The sequence below is a fragment of the Melanerpes formicivorus genome, unplaced genomic scaffold (genome assembly GCF_026170545.1).
Source record: "Melanerpes formicivorus ecotype bairdi unplaced genomic scaffold, bMelFor1.0.p_v2 SCAF_6, whole genome shotgun sequence".
Lineage (NCBI taxonomy): Eukaryota > Metazoa > Chordata > Aves > Piciformes > Picidae > Melanerpes > Melanerpes formicivorus.
In genome coordinates, this window is record NW_027142358.1 from 15,493,159 (window position 1) to 15,514,580 (window position 21,422).

The window sequence follows — 21,422 nt, forward strand, 5'->3', positions numbered from 1 at the left end:
CAGATATTATGCATTCTTGCTGTACTGTACTTTTATGTACTTTTGAGTTTAGTGGTAAATATTTTAGTTAATTAAACCAAAACAACAATGAAATGGCTGGATAGTATGAAGTTATATAAAATTCTTCAATATTTCCCAAAAATATTTTATTGGGGGGAAAAAAAAAAAAAAAACTGTTCACTGAAATGATAAAATATTTTAATTTTATTCTTTGTAAGGTAAAACTCAAAACATTACTTTAAAGAATTTTCAGTTTTCTAGATGCAACTCTTAAAAATAAGCAAACCAAAGCAGTCTTTGATTTTTATGTTTTTTCCTTACAATTTAGGAAACCATTAGCATTTGTATGAAAAATAATGGATTAAAAGATATAAATTGGTGTGTTAGTTTTCAACAGTCTCACATACTTTACTCCATTTTAAATTTTTTTTTATTTTTTTATTTTTTTTTAGAGGAAAGGTTTGATTAACACTACACTGTCAAGTCTTTAGGGTCAGGGCAGATTGTATTAGAAGCATGACAAGTAGTTAATGAATTTGCATTGACTAATCCATACAAAGCTAAAGATTTTTCTGTCAGGATTAATGTTCAAAAAGAGTAGGACACACGATTTGATACATTATCTTACACTGAATCATACTGTTATTGGACAGGCTGGATGTGAGGATCAGGCTGGATGTGAGGAGGAGGTTCTTCACCATGAGAGTGGTGAAACCCTGGAATGGGTTGTCCAGGGAGGTGGTCGAGGCCCCGTCCCTGGGGGTGTTTAAGAGCAGGCTGGATGAGGCTCTGTCCAGCCTGATCTAGTGTGGGGTGTCCCTGCCCATGGCAGGGGGGTTGGAACTAGATGATCCTTGTGGTCCCTTCCAGCCCTGAATGAAACTATGAAACTATGAAACTATAAGATTAAGGTACTATGTTATTTTGCCTCCTTCCATAGATATATAACTGTTTTTTTGCTATGACACTGATGTATAGTCACTGCATTAGGAATGCATTTAATCATCAGTAATGTCCTGTTGTAACTCCTCTGTATATGGTATGCGTGCTTGCGGTAACCAGATGAGTCCCAAGTTCTGCAGACATTCACTTTATAGTAACAGTTCCTGCTGTCTAGTGATTCAGAATGTAGTACGGAGTCAGAGATGCATGTTCCAAATTTTGATCTATGCTTTCAGTTTGAATTGTCAGAAGACCTGGTGATGAAACATATTTTAAGCTTTCAGATGCTGTCTAGATATGTTGTGACTAGAAAAGTCGTTGTATCTTAAAAATTTAGTGGCCTAAGTTAAATGAATACTTGATAACCTTATATTTCAGGAGGCAGAATTTGGTGAAAAGAATTGCTGAAATGCTTTTTCAAGGGAAGGTAAGCATGCTAGTCTTGTCAAAATGGTAAGAAGAGAAAGGGTAAGTCCTTGACTCAGAGGAAGCAAAAGGGATTAAAAGGAAGTCTTACCAAGCTTTGAATAATATTCTGCGACTATGCAAAAATAGTAACAAAATGTGGCCTTTGTCTCATAAGGGATGTGCATTTAGATGCTGATAGAGAAATTGCAGTCCACAGCAACAGCAATAAATGCATGAAGGCAGCACAAGAGGGGAGAATTATCACAAGAATGTGAAGGAAAAATATTTAAGAGTTTTGCATTATTTTATGAAAACTAGTAGTAGATGGGAGTTGATAATAAGCCCAGCTTTCTCTCCCATGACATCTGAAAGAGTAGGTTTGGATCCTGTGAAAGAGTATCTGTAATGAAGTAGTCTTATTTTGTCTTTATTTTCCCCATTTAGGAGATAACTACATCTTTCAGTTCAACTAGTTAAGTTCTTTGAGAAATGTTTTGTTGTCTGAGGCCCAAGTCTAGATTACTACATATGTGAAGTCATTGTACAGGAGATATCTGGCAACATTTTAAAAACTTCTGTGGCTAAGCACAGCTTAAAGGTATCCAGAAGAATAATATGTGATAATATAAAGGCTAAAAATTAGTTCATGAATAATATTGGCCTATAAGATAAGAGCAATGGAAGGTTATAAATTAATATTTAGGGCTCATACTTCAAAAGTGCAGAATGCTAAATGTGATTTACCTTGCTAGTAAAGCTGTTGGCTGTGTGGATTACATCCATCACTATCACTTATTACAGCCATCTCAAGATGAATGTCACGGGCTGACACCAACCATTTGGTTCCTGAGGTGAATATGATCATACACTTCTCATAAATAATACTCATTCATGTCTCCACCCATATTATTTTTGATCAGCTCTCTGCTGTAAATACCAGTTGCCTACTTCCATACCAAATGGTACATCACAGTACACTTAAGTATTGTAGTTAAGTGCTTCTCAGCTGCTGCAGCTTTCTTTATCTGTGTACAGATCTCTGTAACTTAGATAAATCAAACTGTAACTCACTTCAGAGAGAACTTCACTACTGCCAGTACTCAAAATCCTCCTTAGGCTCTATTGTATGTATGTTCCTCAGTTTTCCATTCAATATAATGCATTTCAACCATTCCAAATGTTGTCTCTGTACTCTCTAAATGTTAGAGAGGTTTTTGGTTTTCATAGTTATGTGTATAGTTTGTGAAATCCTTTTTTGTGCACCTTTTTTCTTCCTCTGTTTTGCCTTTGCCTTTTTCAGTGGGTTTGATATTCAGTTAAAATAATATTGTTTGCAAATCTCAGATGTCAACTATTAGAATGTACTGGTTTGAAATTAATTTAAAATAATTTCACAAGTTAATATCTGGGGAGAATGCAAGGACAATGAACTTTACCTATGGAGTTTAGAAGAGCTGTAATTTAATTTCATGGGGTAAGGCCACACCTTGAGTATTGTGTTCAATTTTGGGGCAAGGAAGCTGGTATAGGATCTAGAGAAGATATCATATGCAGAGTGGCTGGGGAAACTAGGAGAAAAGGAGTCTGAGAAGAGACTTGAAAGGACGTTGTATCAAGGTTGGACTCTTCTCCTTAGTAAAAAGTAATAGGAGGAGAGGAAATGGCCTCAAGTTGCATTAGAATAGGTTTACAATGGATATTAGAAGAAATGCCTTTACTGAAAGGGTTCTGAAACACTGGAATAGGTTCCCCAGGGAGGTGGTTGAATCACCAGCCCTGGAGGTGTTTAAAAGATGTGTAGGTGTGGTGCTAAGGGATGTGGCTTAGCACCAGATTTGGTAGACCTATACAATGGTCAGACTTAATGATCTTAAAGATCTAATTAAAACAATGCTATGATTGTATAATGTTCAGAAATTCTGAGTATTCATCCTTTGCCAGGATGCTCTTTCTAAGATCCTGTAGCTCTTTCTTTGACAAGAATACAAGAATTTGTGCAATAAGTATTGTGCCGCCTGAGAGCACAACATGAGATGACATTGCTATTTGAATTAATTTGAAGACATACAAAATTGAGGCAAATGAGGTAGTGATAATGGTGCCCAGTTTAAGTTCTGGGAGCTGTAAGGGTGAGGAAGACTCAGAAGTGTAGTAGTAGCAACAGTGTGAAGTGCTTTATCAAGGAAATAAAGCACTAAGCTTTGCTAAAATAAATTTGTTTAGCCCATGTAACTGTATTTTTAACATGAAGCTCTGGAGTAGCTAGCTATCTTTTAAATATTTGATTTCCAGCTCTATAAAAGCTGTTGGTGAATAATGACTTCAGTGGGACGTTGTATCTATACCTTAGTCCGGAGTGGTACACCATACTGCATCCTGGAACACAGGAAGAGTGAATTCAGGAGCACTATAGGATTGTTCCCTATTATGTGCCACACTGTGTTACTAGTTATGAGAGTAGTGGTTCCTATGGCCTCACTTGTCCCCTCTATACCTGCCCTGTTAAATACACTCTGTAGTTTAAAACACGTTTACTCTAAGTCAATGTCTGTTATGTGGTGTAGACTGTTTATGATTTCGTATTAATAAACAAGCAGAAACCTCCTTCGGTACATTACTTCCCACCACTGGGTATGGTGCAGTGTAAGGAAAGAGTCTAGCTTGCCTCACAGCCCTTGTTTGTAAGCTGCCTTACTTTTCCAGGTAATCAATAGCTGTTTAGTCCCCTAGATCAATGGTTATAACACAGCTGTAAACATAGGGACAGATGACTCTGGACATTTTAAGTTCTCATTAGATCTAATTTAAATAGAGTGAGCCAATGAAATTCTACTCAAAACTGCATTTGTTTCCTAGTTTCAGTCATTGCAATCATTTGTTAGCTGGCCCATCTGTATGAGCTATGGTAAAACTAGCAATGCAGGGTGCAATCAGCTGAGGTTCAGTAAGTAAAATGCCCTTTGTCATATCTCATGGCTTTGGAAGTTGCTTTGTGCTGGAACAGCCAGCCAACAGAGCTTGGAGAATCTTCTTGAAGGCTTTTAGCAAATGATTTTTGTTGATGGTTTGCCTTACTAGTGGCATACTGGAAGATTAGTGCTTTAAAGGTTTACATCTGTTGTACAATGGAGAAACTACAAACTTGTCATAATATGTAATGAGTTACAAACAATTTATTACTGAAGAGTTACTCTGTGTTGTAGAGTTCTCATGAAGTTGTGCGCTTGCATAGTAACCTTCTGGGGGTGTTTGTAGAATTGTGCATTGGACAATGACATAGCCATGTTAAAGGAGGCATGCAGGGGAAAGTTGCAAGATTGTTTAAAAGGTAATGGATTTTTTAAATTGTTTGGGATTTTTTCTTTCTGTTTTCAAGCATGTACTAAATAATTATTGTCATCTTGCTAAAGAATCACTGATACTATCTTGGCTGGTGCAATACTGATCACATAAAATTATTGCAGTATAAGTGTCTGTACACTTGTGGAAGTACATGCGCGCACACACACACAGAGTACGTGTTTTAAATTCACTGTAACATTTTCTGCTGAGATTCCCACCAGAAGAAAAGCAGTAGAGCTACCATTAATGTGAGGCTGGTCTGGATAACCTCCAGAGATCTAAAATCAATATCTGGGTCACTGTTCAGGAAGACCTGAATAGTATCAGAGTAGAATTGATTTAGGGCTGTCTTAAGGTCAGAGGCAGACAATTCTGTAGGCATTTTGAACTATTCAAGCACATTAACAAGCAACAGTTTACACACTAAGAATTCTTGTCTTTCTCAGGGATTTATTTAGCTAATTGGTCTCCAAACTTGCATCTAAGCAGTATTGGTGAAGCAAGTATATGGCTGGCTACATTTTGAGACTTGCTTTGAAGTTGTGTAAGGACTTTAGCGTTTATGCTGCTTATGTTTGCATGGTCCATGATTAGTGCCTCTTAGCAGTTATTTTTTCAAATGAAAGAATCCTTGATTTACACTTGTACAGAATCTTCGCAAAGCAACTTTTGTAGTGCTGTGACTAAGAATCCGGGGGTGGGAGGGAAGAGAAACTGATATTTTCAGGGCATGACAATAAAACTACTGAGGATCCACTTCAAGAAATGTGCTTGATACAAATGGGAATTGTGAAGGAATAATTATTATATCATTTGTTATTATTTTAATTTTTTTTTAATTATGGGTTGCCAAACTCTTTTCGCAGTTCAGTGAAACTCTTGTTTTGCATTGTGATTGTCAATACTAGTCCATTAACACTGTCAAAGGGTGGGCCAATTTTCTTGACCCAAATTCCTCTCAGAGCAAAGGGGTTTTTTTAGATGGTCTTGGGTGTTTTATATGGTTTTGTTGGGAGGGGCTGTTGAGTTTTGTTTTGGGGAGTGGGTTTTTTGGTTTGGTTGTTTTTTGGTGTGTTGCAGTCTGAGGGGTTTGGGTGTTGAGGTTTTTTGTTTGTTTTGTTGGATTTTTTTCCCTACTTTACTTCCAAGGAGTTTTATTTCTAGTATTTATATAATGGCTTAATGTGGACCTTTGAATATACCTTATATTCACTAGCTGTGGTATACAGTGTAGCACAGCAGAGAAAGTACATACAAAGATACTGGTAGAAAATAATTATGTGGATTTCACCACTTGGCATCAAACTGTAATGAATCTAGCAAAACCTCCATTTCAGATATTATTAGATTTTAGGCACATCATAGCCAATAGTCAAAAGTATAGAACAGGTTTCATAATCGTGCTGAAGAAGAAGCTCTGCTATAAGAAGAATGAGAAATTTTGAAGTGAATGTTTATTTCTGTGGGCTTACAGCCTTATTTTACTGTCTAAAGGTAGGGTTTTTTTCAGAACTAACTGACTGTTCTTTTCCTCTCATTCCTATTATGAAAATATGTTACTGCTAATCTAGGCTTAGATCTTTCTGCTGTATATAACTTGCAATACTTAATGTGAATGAATCGATGCAAAAGAAAGCTCCTTTCCTGATGAAATTTCAGTTCTGAGTGTATTGAAGTCAGAATCCATAATGCCTAAATTCAATTCCTCTTTTGTGTACTGTTTCATTATATAAGTATAAAAAAAAAATTCAAATTTATTTTTAATAGACTCAGATTTTTAAGTATTAATTGACTTTGGGGTAAGTTTGTAGGGATATGCTTGTAGGGAAAATACTTGTTTTCTAGTGGAAGTCTATATTACTGATGTGTATACTTTTACATACCAGCATGGTGAACTTGTAACTCATACTGGTTATTTGAGTACTTTATGAATAGTGATTCAAAAGATGAATATGTTTCTGGATGAGGGCATTGAGTCCATCATCAGTAAATATGCAGGTGACCCCAAGCTGTTTGCCTTCCCCAGCAGCTCATCTTTTGGCACATGGGAACTGCCAGTTCCTGTGCCTTCAAGAGCTCCTGTTTGAAGTAGGTCCAACCATCCTGGACCCCTTGGTTCTTAAGGGCTGATTCTGTAAGCCTGTCATTAGAGACTTGATGGAAGCCTTCCTCAAATTGTAAATAAATTATACTTTCTGTACAGCCATTATCATATTTCTCTAGGGTTTTCAATGGCTCCAAGCCTTTGTGGTATAGACCATCCCTTTAGGCAAGATATCCCTTCAGGATATTTCCCTTCAGGCATGATATGCTGGTTGTAGTCATTACAATATTACTTTGATTATTCTCCAAATTACCCCTCATTACTGTACATCTTCTTTGCTTTTCTGATTACAGATGTAAATATTGTGTGTCTGTTGTGCTTTCAGTCATTCTTCCATTCAACTCTATAATACACAGCTTCTCTGTGATTTTTGCTGATTAAAAAAAACCACAGTGTAGAAACTATGTTTCTAGCCAGTATATTAATTTTTAAAACACAGGAAATCAGAATATTATTTGTTACTTAACTTAGTGTGTGCTTAACTAAGTAATAAGCCACAACAGAATATCAGAAGGCGTATTTACAGATCTGTTCCGAAGTATTACAAAAGAGGCCTTGCTCTACATCTTGATTGTGAACTGACCTGGGCTCTGTCAGAGCTATAATAAAAGAAGTGAATTTCAGAGGTGAAGGGCTTTTGCTGAGAATTTCCTGTCAACATCCCCTGACATTTATGTTTAGGGACTCAAGCGTTGCAGCTGACCTCAGCTGTCATGGTAGAACACAAGGGAAGAAGTAGGTTACTTAATTACAGTCATTCAAAACCTTGCTGATGCTTAACAAGTTTTCTGTTGTGATTCCCACTGGGTTACACAATTTCATGGACATGAACACTATTGTCTGTTGTGTCCTATGGGAGCATATGAGGATTTATTATGGAAAGTGAAATTGGTACAACAATATCTTAAGCTGACATATTCAGAAAATTCCTGTGTCCTGAATGACTTCATTTGTAAACCTTTTTAATACAGCAGTTTTACTACTAATACACACCCATAACCAATAAAATGCACTTCTGTCAGTACCAGTCTGTAATTTCTCCACTGTTTTTAACAGAACTCTTGAAGATTCACAGAAATGTGAATCTCCATTTAAACAGCTCTTCTTTCTTCAATGCCTATAAGCTCCCCAAACACACTTTATGAGTGTCAAGTGTTACTCGTGTCATCACTTTGCATAATCTCATCTTCATTTTCAGCAATCTTTTCTTTCACTGTCCACACAGAATGTAGCTTATATTATGTTTCCACAGAAGACATTACCCATGTATTTGAATCTGTGCTCCAAAGAACTCATGAAACCAGATTCTCAGCCATACTTCCAGGAAGAAACCTGGCACTATGTAGAGTTTCAATGCTGACTGAGTCCCACTTTGGATGTCAGACCACACAGTTCATAACATTTTAATAATAACAACTAATTACTAAAAAATGGATCGTCAGTAAGTGGTGGTCATGAAAACAGAGTCCCAATTAATCCATGGGAGCTATTTCGATATCTAATGGAGTATCTTAGGTTTATATTACTTTTATGCAGCTACATCCAGGTTGTAGACAGGTTAATTATGTCATACTAAGGCTGTCAGCATAGACCAGATATGACTTTTCCACCTCCAGTGAAGCAATTCTTTCCTTAGGAAGAAAAAAAAAATTAAAAAATCCTGGAATCTATGTGGTATATTTTGCCAAAGGAATGGAAAGAAAAGGAAATGTTTGCTTTACTCTTTGTTTCTCAAAGACCTTTTTTTAGATGTTTGAATTGGCTACATGTAGCATTTTTACTACCTTTTATTAGACATTTTATAGTTGGTATGACATTGAGGTTGGATATCAAGTTGAAGAAAGTCTTCAATCTTTGTTTTCCCGGTGCTAACCCTACCATTTTGAGGAAGTTTTGTTTGCCACACGGACACATAAATTGGTTCTTTGAGATGTTACAGTACCTATAGCTCTTCAGTTCTGACCCCATTGTGAGCCTTTGAGGATTGCGGCAGCAAGGAAATCTAAACTGGGACAGAAATTTGAAAAGTAAAGAATAGCAAAGCAAAAGCTGTTGGTGCCTTTCATTGGAGCCTCGTAGATTTAAGCAAATGTATAGTCCTGAACAAAACTATTAGTTCTAAACCCAGCTTTTCTCCCCATCAACCCTTTTGTTCTCTTTGAGTCACAATTTGTATGGAATTTGCAGGAGCATTTGTGAGGCTTGTCAAACTTAATTTATGGGGCCAAATAATTCAAATGTTACTACTGGGGGACAGAAGTCTTGCTTACAGGAGAAACCTGCTTTGTGGGATGTGTTTAATGTTACATCTCAAAGAGGCAGAAATATCAATGTAAGATAAGCAAAAGTATTTCTGACTATCTATCTCCCTATGTGGTAATTCTGAGTATAATTTAATTGCAGTTCCTGTAAGCTTTTGAATTTGTGGCAGTGCTGTGGGTAGAAGATGCTTGGTCCTAGCTTTAGCTTGACATACATGGAATATTATACTAGTAGGTTTAGGCTATTTATTTGCCTTGTTATTTAGCTCCTTTTTGCAAGCCTCTTAAATGGATATTCTACCATTTGAAAAAAAAAATTAAGCTATTTGAAAAAAATATGTAGTTTTTTCTCTGAAATCTATTTCTTTCATTATAGGGAAAGAATATATGGAATTATAAAATGTTTGCATACACATATATACATACTTATGAAGAAACTTTTTTTTAAAGAACTTGTTCTGTGACTTCAAGGTACAAAATTACATGTATAATTTAGGGTCACTGGAAGAAGAATAAGCTCAAAATGAAGTTTTACTAAGAGTATTTAAATCTCCAAATTTGAGCTGTTAAAGAAATCATATGCCTTCAAAATTCAGCACCTTTGCTTTACACTGAAAAACTAATTCTAGGTTCAGGCAACACAGTCTTTACTTTAGTCTTTGCTTTCAGTAGAGTAGGATGTCACCCTTAAAGTATCAGTTGCAACCTTTATCTACATACAAATGTCAGGAAAAGTATTGTCCTGGTTTGAGGCCAGGCAGATCCTCTCTTGCCCCTGAAAGGAACAAAAGAATGACACTCTCACAAATGGATTGCAGAAGTGATGGAAAGTTTAAATGGAGAAGCAGTAAGTGTTTTGCAGAAGCTGCAAGCACAGTGATAAAGGTGCCTCAAAGCATACAGAGTCCCCTTAAAGCATACCCAAAAGCCTGCCAACATTTCCCTTCTCCCCACCTGAGGGTATATCCAAGAACCCCAAGATTTATAGGGCGCAGGACATTATGGGCATGAAATACACAGCATCCTGTGTCCACCTACTGGGCTGGACACGCAGGAAACCGGAGGTGTAACCTGTGTGGCAGCAACAAGAGGCACCCAGCCTAAACTGCCACAAGTATCTTTTTTTTTTTTTTTTCTTTTTCTTTTTTTCTCCTTACTAATTCTACTTGGTGAAGGCACCATATGAATTAAAATTAGAGTATTGTTTCCTCATAGAGACAGTAATTGTCATCACTGATGATTATGAACTACCGAGCAGAGTTCCTGCCTAACAGTCAGGAAATGGCTCAATTTTGATGTTATCTGTGCTTATTAGAAACCTGAAAGAATGCCTCTTCTTCATCTTTCAAGATATGTGTAGTATCACAAATACAAGTTTCTGTCTTCTAGGACCTAATGCTTAATGGGAAAATATCACTTAATTTTAAGAAAATAAGTTGTTGGAATTTTCATTTGTTTCCCTTTCAGTTGTTTTTTTCTTTTCCTTTTAGAGTGGTCTGCCATCATGTCAGCTTTAATTTGTATGTAGAAATAGATCATTTTATCTCATTAGTTTTTGGCTAACTTGAAGTGGAGTTTCAATCATCATATCAAGTCACATTTCAGAATTAATATACATAACTCTGTCTTTCCCCAGTGTTCTTTCTCATGTGTATATGTACTGTCAGATTAGAAAGTAATTCAAGATTAGTGAAATATGATCAGGTTGGTTAACAACCAGCATTTAAATCATTCCCTAGTGAAAGGCCTTAATACTTTTTAATTTTTGATATTGGGTTGTATAGATCTAGTACCTATTACAGAGACTGCCACCAGGGACATAGGGAACAGTGTTAGCTGTACAAGGTCCAACTCAGCAGAGCATGCTGGAATACTGTGGACAGTATATCTGTAAATGCCTATGATTCTACCCAGAGTATTTTTAATGCAAAGCTTATATGCAAAATATATCTAAATAATAATATATGACTGTCTGTAATTTTATGCTACAACAGTAAATTTGTACTCTAATATCAAATTTTTACTTGGTCTGAAAGCAAAATGCACAGGCTTACTGATGTGCATGTGTTTTACCTAATTATGTCAAATAGTGAGCACTGATGTGAACCTTTTGTGCAACATAAACTGGAACCTGGAAACTACAGGCCAGTCAACCTGACCTCAGTGCCAGGGAAAGTGATGGAGCAGATTGTCCTGGCGGCAATAACTGTGCACCTGAAGGATGGCCAAGGGCTCAGGTCCAGCCAACATGGATTTAGGAAGGGCAGGTCCTGCCTCTCCAACCTGATCTCCTTCTATGATCAGGTGACCCACCTGGTGGACGTGGGGAGGCCTGTGGATGTGGTCTACCTGGACTTCAGCAAGGCCTTTGACACCGTCCCCCACAGCAAACTGCTATCTAAGCTGTCAGCTCGTGGCTTGGACCACTACACTCTGTGCTGGGTTAGGAATTGGCTGGAGGGCCGAGCCCAGAGAGTGGTGGTGAATGGTGCCACATCCAGCTGATGACCAGTCACCAGTGGCATCCCCCAGGGATCAGTGCTGGGTCCCATCCTCTTCAACATCTTCATTGATGATCTGGATGAGGGGGTTGAGTCAGTCATCAGCAAGTTTGCAGATGACACCAAGTTAGGAGCAGATGTTAGTCAGTTAGAGGGTAGAAAGGCTCTGCAGAGGGACCTCGACTGACTGGAGAGATGGGCAGAATCCAATGGGATGTCATTCAACAAGTCCAAGTGCCGTGTGCTGCACTTTGGCTACGGCAATCCCATGCAGAGCTAGAGGCTGGGGTTGGAGTGGCTGGAGAGCTCCCAAACAGAGAGGGACCTGGGGGTGCTGATCGACAGCCGCCTGAATATGAGCCAGCAGTGTGCCCAGGTGGCCAAGAGGGCCAATGGCATCCTGGCCTGCATTAGGAATAGTGTGGCCAGCAGGAGCAGGGAAGTCATTGTGCCCCTGTACTCTGCATTGGTTAGGCTGCACCTTGAGTACTGTGTCCAGTTCTGGGCCCCTCAGTTTAAGAAGGACATCGAAACACTTGAATGTGTCCAGAGAAGGGCAACAAGGCTGGTGAGAGGCCTTGAACACAAGCGCTATGAGGAGAGGCTGAGGGAGCTGGGATTGTTTAGCCTGGAGAAGAGAAGGCTCAGGGGAGACCTCATTGCCCTCTACAACTACCTGAAAGGTGGTTGTAGCTGGGAGGGGGTTGGTCTCTTCTCCCAGGCAACCAGCACCAGAACAAGGGGACACAGTCTCAAGCTGCACCAGGGGAGGTTTAGACTCGAGGTGAGGAGAAAGTTCTTCACCGAGTGAGTCGTTCATCATTGGAACATGCTGCCCAGGGAGGTGGTGGAGTCACCATCTCTGAAAGTGTTCAAGAGGAGATTGGACGTGGCACTTGGTGCCGTGATCTAGTCATGGGGTCTGTGTTTATAGGTTGGACTTGATGATCCTTGAGGTCTCTTCCAACCTTAGTTATACTGTGATACTGTGTGATACAATTGTCAACTGGTGTAAAGAAAAGCACATCATAAAACCTAATGTTGAAAGAATTAAAGCACTGCACATATAACTGCATATGATATGCCACTAAAAATTTGTTTAGAGCACAAAATGAGAACTTGAGGAGGAAGCTTAAGATTCCTGTATATTTCCTGTCTAAGCTTTCTCTCACTACAAACGTTACTGGGAATTCACTCTTAAAATGTCTTTTCCTCTTTGAGGTTGTGTGAGTGAGCAGCTGTTTAAAATTTTCACTGCCTGTTGAATAAAATCAGAATGAAGCTCTGTAAAAAATGAAATGTATTCTGCATTTTCTAAATTGTGCAGTTGAGAGCTGGATTTAAGACACAGCAATAAAAGTCCTCTGTCAGAGGCAGCACAACCAGCATTGTGGCTGCGCTGCAAACTTTCCTTGTCTGATCTGTCAGCTGCTGGAGGGCATGGTGCTCAGCAGCTGATAAAGTGCTCTATACTGAAACCGAAATTATGGGTTCTGATGAACCTCAGAAATGCTTCTGTCTTTGAAATGTGACTCCTTGTCCAGTGAGAAGTGGGCTGTTTTCAAAATATTGAACAGACTGGATGATAATGACCTTCAATAGCTACAGCTTGGGGCTAGATTTGAGTTTGATACTAAGAGGTGAAAAGCTTTCAAACTCGGTACCAGTCCCTTGAGCTATTTAGTCCTTCCAATGATTTATTTCTTGGTAAACATAAGTTCCCTTTGCCCTCATCATGCTTACTACTCTGCGGCAGGTTTTGTACAGGCTTTGTGTTGTATGCTTACAGTAGATTTTTCTATAGATTTTAACCCTATTCTATTCTCATTCACATCATCTGAAAAAGAAAAAAAATGTTCTTTGAATAAGGATTTCTTTCAAAGTCAACCAACATCAATTAACTCTGGCTTAGCTGAGGTTTGAGGCTTCAGTGAAAAGAATTTGAGCAGCTTCATCCTTTTCCTCAGTGCAATCCACAGCTCAAGCTCAGTGATATGGTACAATATTTCTCAAAAATCTAGCTGGCCAAAGTCAAATAACTCTGTTGCCAATGTTGTATTTAAAAATATATCTTTAAAGTAGTATGTGCATGCAGAATAAAAATAATCTCTCCATTTTTCCAACAACTCACCTTTTCTCTTTAGCTTACATAAAACATTCTGCCCAGAATTCTTTTCTCCTCATAACTTCTGTTTTCCTTTTGATTGAGTAGGTCAGTAATGTAAACTGATAAACTGCTGAGAAACATGATGTGAACATGAAGACTTTCATTGAGCTCATCAGTTTAGAATAGCCCCAGGTGAAAAGCATGTATACCTACATAGTTACACATGTTTGCTTTACATTCACTATTTGTTAAACATTCCTGTAATAGCTATAAAATAATAAGGTACATCTTGTGCCTTGTATTTGAGGGATGTACTGTGACACTGTATTTACACTAAAAGCTGTAGCACTAAGGCATCTTTAATGTTCATGTTGTGTATACACTTTTCTTACCTGGAGTAGCACCCGCATGTGTAGGCTGGCAGATTTACAATGTTGGTGTTTGGGGGTTTTTGTTTGGTTGTTTTTTCCCCTTTGAATACATTCCTACACTTTAAAACAAACCAATCAAAACCCAACACTGGTTGATTATTACTGTATTTGGACCACACTTCGTCTCTGCAGATTTGCTCACTTAAAATAGTGTCCTGTTACAAATAGATTAATTCAGATCCATTCAAGCATAGCTTAACTTGGAATGCATATTTACATTGTTCTTGATTGCAAAGACCCTAGTAGGTTGCAAGCATTATCAAACTAAGAATATAAACCATAAAACCTTGTGTGCCTTTGTTGTTGTACTTTAATTCTGTTAATCGCCCTAGGTAAAGATTAGCTGCTGTTGTCAATTTAATTCAGCTTCAAACAAAGCAACAAGGTCACTTTTTTTTACTTTTTTTTTTTTGTTGGGTTTTTTTAGGCAAACAGGATTGAGTTGTCATGTAGTTCTAATAGGCAGCGCAGGGAATCATTAGTCCACCTCAGCTCCCTGACTGATGGGCATTTCACTTCAGTCATCTGACTGAGCACTAGTGGCCCAGTACTATTGACACCGTGTCAGAGCTGAGAGAAGATGCCTTAATCAGCTCAGACACTCTCTGCATTGATTTGACAAGTTGCTGTAATGACCTTCTTGTTTTTCTGAAGGATTACTGTTTACCCAGGGAGGTGCTGCTGAGCACATGTGCTGCACTGTCATGGAAACTATTATTGTTGCATCTAGATTCCATTAATGCTGTGGTGTGTAACACTGATACAAGCCACTGAATATTTCAATGAAGTACTTTCCACCTCAGTAATACAAGTTCCTGACCATTCATTAGCCTTACAAAATTTGCAACTAGTTCTGCATAATCTGGCCAACAGGAATTAAAAGGCTATGGCTGTTTAGGGCACTTTCCTGCTTTGTCTGGGAGTTGTATGAGGCTCAGGTAGCTTCTATAAATTGAAGTTAGAAAGTGCAACTGTTCAGTAGCTTGCTAGTAATTTAGGATACTTCTGAATGAAGAAAGAAATAAAAAAATCAAGGTGGGAGAAACCCCAGCTCTTCATTCTTGAGACCTGTATAGCCATCAAAGAAAAACAGTACTTTGAGAAGGTGCTAGTTGATGTTCGGTACTTTTACTGCATCATGTTGAAAGTGTAGAAGCCTATCACTATTATTTTTCCCCTATTTCCTTACATCTTTAAGAAGAAAGGAAAGCTTTAAGCTTTCCTTCTAGCTTATGGCAAGTGGAAGACATAACTCATACCTTATGATTCTGAATCCTGCCTTGTTCATTGCACATATTTTTCTCATCCATTTCATTCTTGCATTTGGTAGATGAGTGTGTGATCTTTACTGTCTCTAGAAATTAGTTTTTTAGTATACCACATTTGGGAACAGGCTGAGAAGCATGGTTCCACCACTGATTTAGGGGGAGGGAGGGTGGAAAAAGTGGAAAGAAGCCGCTGATATGAAGCAAATAATTCTAACAGGTTAGTCTGTACAGCATGATAGCTGATTTCTTGGGAAATGTAGTATAGAATGCTCTCTTGCAGGCTATATCTAATGATTGAAGTGCAACAGAAGTGGTTGTTGTCATGGGTTTAACCAACTGAATCTGCTGATGAGTTTTTAATACCACACTGCAGTCATGCCAGTGTTAAAATCTAAGTGCTGGCTGGACCAAAGTATCATAGGGCTTGTAGTTCAGATTGTATCATGAGAGACTTCCTTTTACAGTTTTGGGGTGTTGGTCTTTTCCGCTGGGCTGTTTGTGGGCTTGCAGGAACAGGATGGTTTTGGGTGTGTCATTTTATCATTGGAATGGGCTGCCCAGGGAGGTGGTGCAGTTGCCATCATTGCGGGGGTTTAGGAGGAGACCTGATGGTGTGCTTGGTGCTATGGTTTAGTTGATTAGATGGTGCTGGATGATGGGCTGGATGCGATGATTTTGAAGGTCTCTTCCAACCTGGTCTGGTCTGGTCTGGTCTGGTCTGGTCTATTCTATTCTATTCTATCACTGGCTTCTGCTGCTTTTGCTGTGCTTTTCTATGAAATAGGCTAAGGTACCCTTGAACTCCTTATCTCAGTCTGGCAGTTTTTGTGTTACTTTCCCTCCTGATATTTTGAGGGAAGCTTGCTTCTTGGAGTGGGCTCCTTTAAACCAGGACAATCTTGAGCAATTTCCTCTACACCAATTTTTGATGAGAAGAAAATCCCCAAAGTTTTTTGTGTGAAGAGTCATCTTTCATACATGGCTTAGTAATTGGGAATTATCATTTGAAACCGTGTTGATAGAGGATGAGCTCTTTGCTAGTGGCCAGGAGTTGTGAATGAAAGAATGATGTTATAGAAGTATCACTTAATGAAAAGTGGGGTTTATTTGAAAATTATTAATTATTTCAGTTTTATTCTACCCTCTTCATCATCTTACTTGTTGAAAGGCTATCCTGGCTTAGGGTCTATTTTATCTACAGATTCCAAAGATATCTGAATAAGATGCTGAAATGAGTGCCCAACTGAAGTAACATCTTCTAATTCTCTTCAACCCAATAGACAGTCATTCAGACATCAGCTATTAGTTTGGGTTATTGACAGTTGTGTCTTATTGACTTCCTCATTTAATCTAATGAATAACAAAATGCATGTAACAATATTTGAAAAAATACTGAGTTATATTTTCTGCACCATGCAATCAGTTTTCATATGGTCACTCATCAATATTTCTGCTTTTCTTGGCAAAGTGTTATTTCTTAGCACTTCATTGCAGGTACAATGTACTGAACACTTTTTGTGACATTCTCTATTGAGAAAGATGTGCAAAAATGACAAGTTTTGAAAGATTTATTCCTCAGAACACAGGTTAGGAAGGTTTTCTAGCAATGTCATCTGAAGCCAAACCCACAAAGATCAAAGTTGTTTTTTTTCTCATTGATTAGCTGTTCGAAATGCTCTACTAAGGTCACAGATTTTTAAGATTACATTTCCCTTTCTGTGGAAAGGAACAAATCCTTCAAAAATATATTATGTCCCAAAATCTTTTTGAACTTTTCTTGAGAGGCAGAATATGTGTTCCTGTATTTGCATTTATAGTTCTTTCTTGGTCATTCTTAATGTGGGAAATGCTGTCTTCATATTAAGAAAATTGCTTGGTTTAGGGTCTGCTCTTCATTTGAGCCAGGCTAAGTTTATAAAATGAGTTCTGCCTTAGAAAGTATTTGTCAAGTTCAGATTCTGAGCTTGGAACTCCAGAGTCCTTGATTGTGACAAGGAAAATTCTGGGTAGCATTAGTTTATCATTGCTTAGCAAATGCATCTTGCAATGAGTAAGCTTTGGAGTTAGTCAGGGTCTGGGACTTTAAGGAAGCACTGTCTTCATTGTTTAACATTAAAGGTATAGAGGTGTGCTTGATTCTGTTACACAGAAGCAATTATCTGATTGAGACAAAAAAGAATGGCTCCTTTAACTTACGCATTCAGCCTAATATACAGACAGTTGCTTGTTACATAAAACAGAAAATATAATCCAGGAATTCTTCCTTTCAGGATCCAAATAAACCTGCTGTTCTGTTATGTCACACACATGTACTTGTTTAGCAAAAATATAGCCTTGGGTTGTCAACTTTAAATAAACAGACATAAATAACTATTCATATTATGCTATATTTCAACATTATCCAAAAGTTACTCTTATGCATTTAGAAATGTGTTTATGTGTGAGAGATATACATATTTCATGCACTAAATATTTCTATACAGTGTATTTCTATACAGTGAAGTCAGACAGCAAAAGACAAGAATATGTACTATGTTCAAGTAAATTATGTAGAATTCAGTTAAATATTAAAATTACAGACTTCAGAAATTATTCACTGTAAAACTGCTCATAGACAGTTTGTTGCCTGCTATATCCACATTGTATAACCTGCAATTAAAATTAAAGTCTGACTGAATGTGAGATTATTGTATCACTTTAAATGAGAGATATTTCAAAGTGATCAGCATAATTGAATAATACCTATATGGCATTAGAAACTTGATTTAGCCAAGAGGGATGCTGTATGCAGCCAAAATAGCACTTAATGATATTGAAATTAGCAGTGTAATCAGCTCCCCCCCCCCCCCCCCCCCCCCCCCCCAAGACACACTCTTCAATGAGACCCTTTAGGCTAAAAAAACTATCTAGGCTTAAATTTTTTTGCTTAGTCTGTCTACTAAGATTTGCCATGGTCTTAAGAGCTGAAATAGGAGGTTTTACACTTGGAAGAAGCTTTTTCTGAATGTTAATGTGGGACTTTAAAAGTAAAAGCATTTTTGAGGCCTTTTCTGTCTGACAAGACAAAGCAACATACCCCTAACAACAACTTGTTCTTTAGACAATGTGTTTATGTTTCATTTTAAGAAAGGTGAAATATCTAGCCAACATTTATCAATCTTGATGCAATCCTTTTGGAATTGCTATTCAACTGCTAGCCATTCACTGTCACCTTAGAAGAACCCTCCCTAATCAAATCAAGTTCTAACGCTTTTACATGATGAAAGTGAAATTTTTTTCTCTAGAATGTTGGCCTTTTTTGATTTTAATGAAAACTTTAGCCTTTGCAATATTATCCCTTTATTCCATGGGGTTTTGGGTTGGTTGGTTAGCTGGTTGAGGTTTTGTTTGTGGATTTTCGTTTTGTTTTTCCTATGAGCAGTACACACAACTGTTGGTGAGTTATGTGAAATATTTAGAGATTAAAATCCAGATCTGAATATCAATATAACTGCTTTCTATATACTTTCAACCTTTTTCTGGTAGATTTTCATGGTGATTCCTTATTAGAGCCAGATACTCAGAGGGGCAAGACTGGCTTTGGGACTTTTGAGATGACATGACTCTAGTATATTGAAGGACTTTGTCATAATCTAAACCCAGTTTAACCAGCTAATGTATAAATTCTCTTGCTTTACTCATTGAGCCCCTTCTTGAAGAGTTTTTTCTTATGTTTATCCAGAAAACACAGATTTGTAACCACCAGATTTCTGCTGCAGTTTTAAAGCCAGAGATTGTATTACTAGTGCTGTGTGGAAAGACAAGGTCATGACAGCTAAGGACTAATCAATCTTTTAGAACACCGTATATCATAAATTGTCTCTAAAAGCTAACAACTAATACTTCTGATTAGATGGGCCGAGGAGAAGCAAGGTCTGGGAAAACAGCAAGACAAACTCATTAAGCTCCCTTATTCTGTTGTGGTATTTCTACACTTCATGCAGTCTTACTGTTACTGCAGTTTAAAAATTATATATAAAAAAAAAAGCTCTGGTGAAGCATTTGATATTATTAGACGCAAAGCGTGAACTTTCAGACTAGGCTGGCAAAACCATAACTTGACACTACACACAAAGGAAGACAAACTGCAAGTACACCAGCTGCTGCCTTGAATCTGAGTGAGTCAGTCAAGCTGTGAACTTGTCTCAAGTGAGCATAAATTGCAAATAATTCTTTTTCCCACAAAGGTATAAAAAGAGGTTTTGTGTTAAAAGGAAAAAAAAAAAGTGGTGTCTTTGGGGTTTTTTTGTTTGTTTGTTTGTTTCTTTTTGTTGGTTGGTTTTGGGTTTTTTGGGGGCTGTATATGCTTTGTTGTTTTTTTTTTTCGCAGGCATAAATAATCTCCTGTATAGATTGCATGTTTCACTTGCTGTGTTTCAGCTGCTGTAAAATTCTGTTACATTTTAGAATGGTCTTAGAAGACTAGTTATGCAAAGTGTTCACGGGGTTGTTCTATTTGCCCTTGCATCCTTTTCAAACATGTGCCAGATTTTGTGCCACTATGAAAATGATGAGAATGGAAACCAGACCACTAGATAACAAGTTGCTTCTGTTTGTGATGGGATATATTAGACCATATCTGCACTCAGACTGTTAGAGGCTAGGTTTGTACAATTAAAACCAGACTGGCCAAAGAGCATGACAGTGGTCTACTTACTGTAATTTCAGTGGACATTTTCAATTATTATTTTTGTCTGTAGTATATAATTTTGCCAGGCCAGAATATTCAATATATGAAGCCACAAAAAAGGCAACAGAGGTTTTCCAAAATAAATCGATCTTGTGGGATAGTTGCTAGCCAATAGTCACTAGATTTCAAGTTTCTTCTGATAAGAATATATTTGACTACTGAAACATGTATTTCCACTTTTTCAAACAGAAGTTCCAATTGCTATTCTAGTAACATAAAAAAAATTCCTTACACTAAAATTATTTTTTTATCAATATTTCACAATATACAATGTATAAAGATCATTCCATCTGTGTGATGCACACTACGTATCTAAATTAGCTGGTTTCTTTTATATTTCCTCTTGTTCCTCAGATCAAGATACCAAATATTCACAGTTTTCACCTTTGCTGTTTTCAGACAAATGTCCTGTAGCTATCCAACTTTTGCAAGCTAAATAACTGAATTTCATCTCTTCCATATAATTTGTTTAGATTTTTATTTTTATTATCTTATATTATTTGCACTCCATTTAGTAATCACAGAAAAATAAGAATTTCCCAAATGTGTATTTGTTTAAGGCAATTGGGAAAGTAGAAATCTGTTAGCTGTTAGGTGGAGCTCTGGGAGAATAAGAATACTAGCAATTATTCCTCTGAATATTTTATTGAAAATGCAACATTTCTGGCACATTTAAAGCATTTGTTTAGCTAAGGGGAGTTGGATAGTGGGTTGGGGTTTTAGTTTGTTTGTTGCAAATTTTTTGTTGCATCTTTATTCCATCCTTTCACAAGATTCCTTCTAAGTTATTAAATCATATTCTGTATAAAGTGAGGATTGTGGTGGGGTTTTTTTCTTATCCTTTAGTAATACATCTAAATAATACTATTTGATTTATTATTTTAAATGTCTCATTACTACAATGTTCTGCTTCCTTTGTGACTTTCAGTATTGTTTGTTGCTGTGTTTGATATCAAATTTCTTAAATTAGTAGAGCTTTGAACAAAGAAGTATGCTGTTCTCTGACCTCTCTTTTGAAGTCTCTTTCTGAGAACACTTTCAATACCTTTTAATATTCTAAATTTCTTAAGAGAAAACTTGCTTAGATTTACTACTTGTAGTTTTACTCACAGATTATGGCAGCACTAAATTTTGTTGTGGTGAGAGAATATGTTTGGTGACTTAACCTTTGACTATGCCTATCTACCGCACAATCTAGAGTACAGATATCTTCTTATCATTTTGTGATGAGCCTTTCATATTTTCTGTTGAGATGTAGCAGTCTTTAGACTTTTTGTGTATTCTCCACAGAGCAGAGTGTCAGCAAAGAAGGGAAAAGAGTCTTTGTTG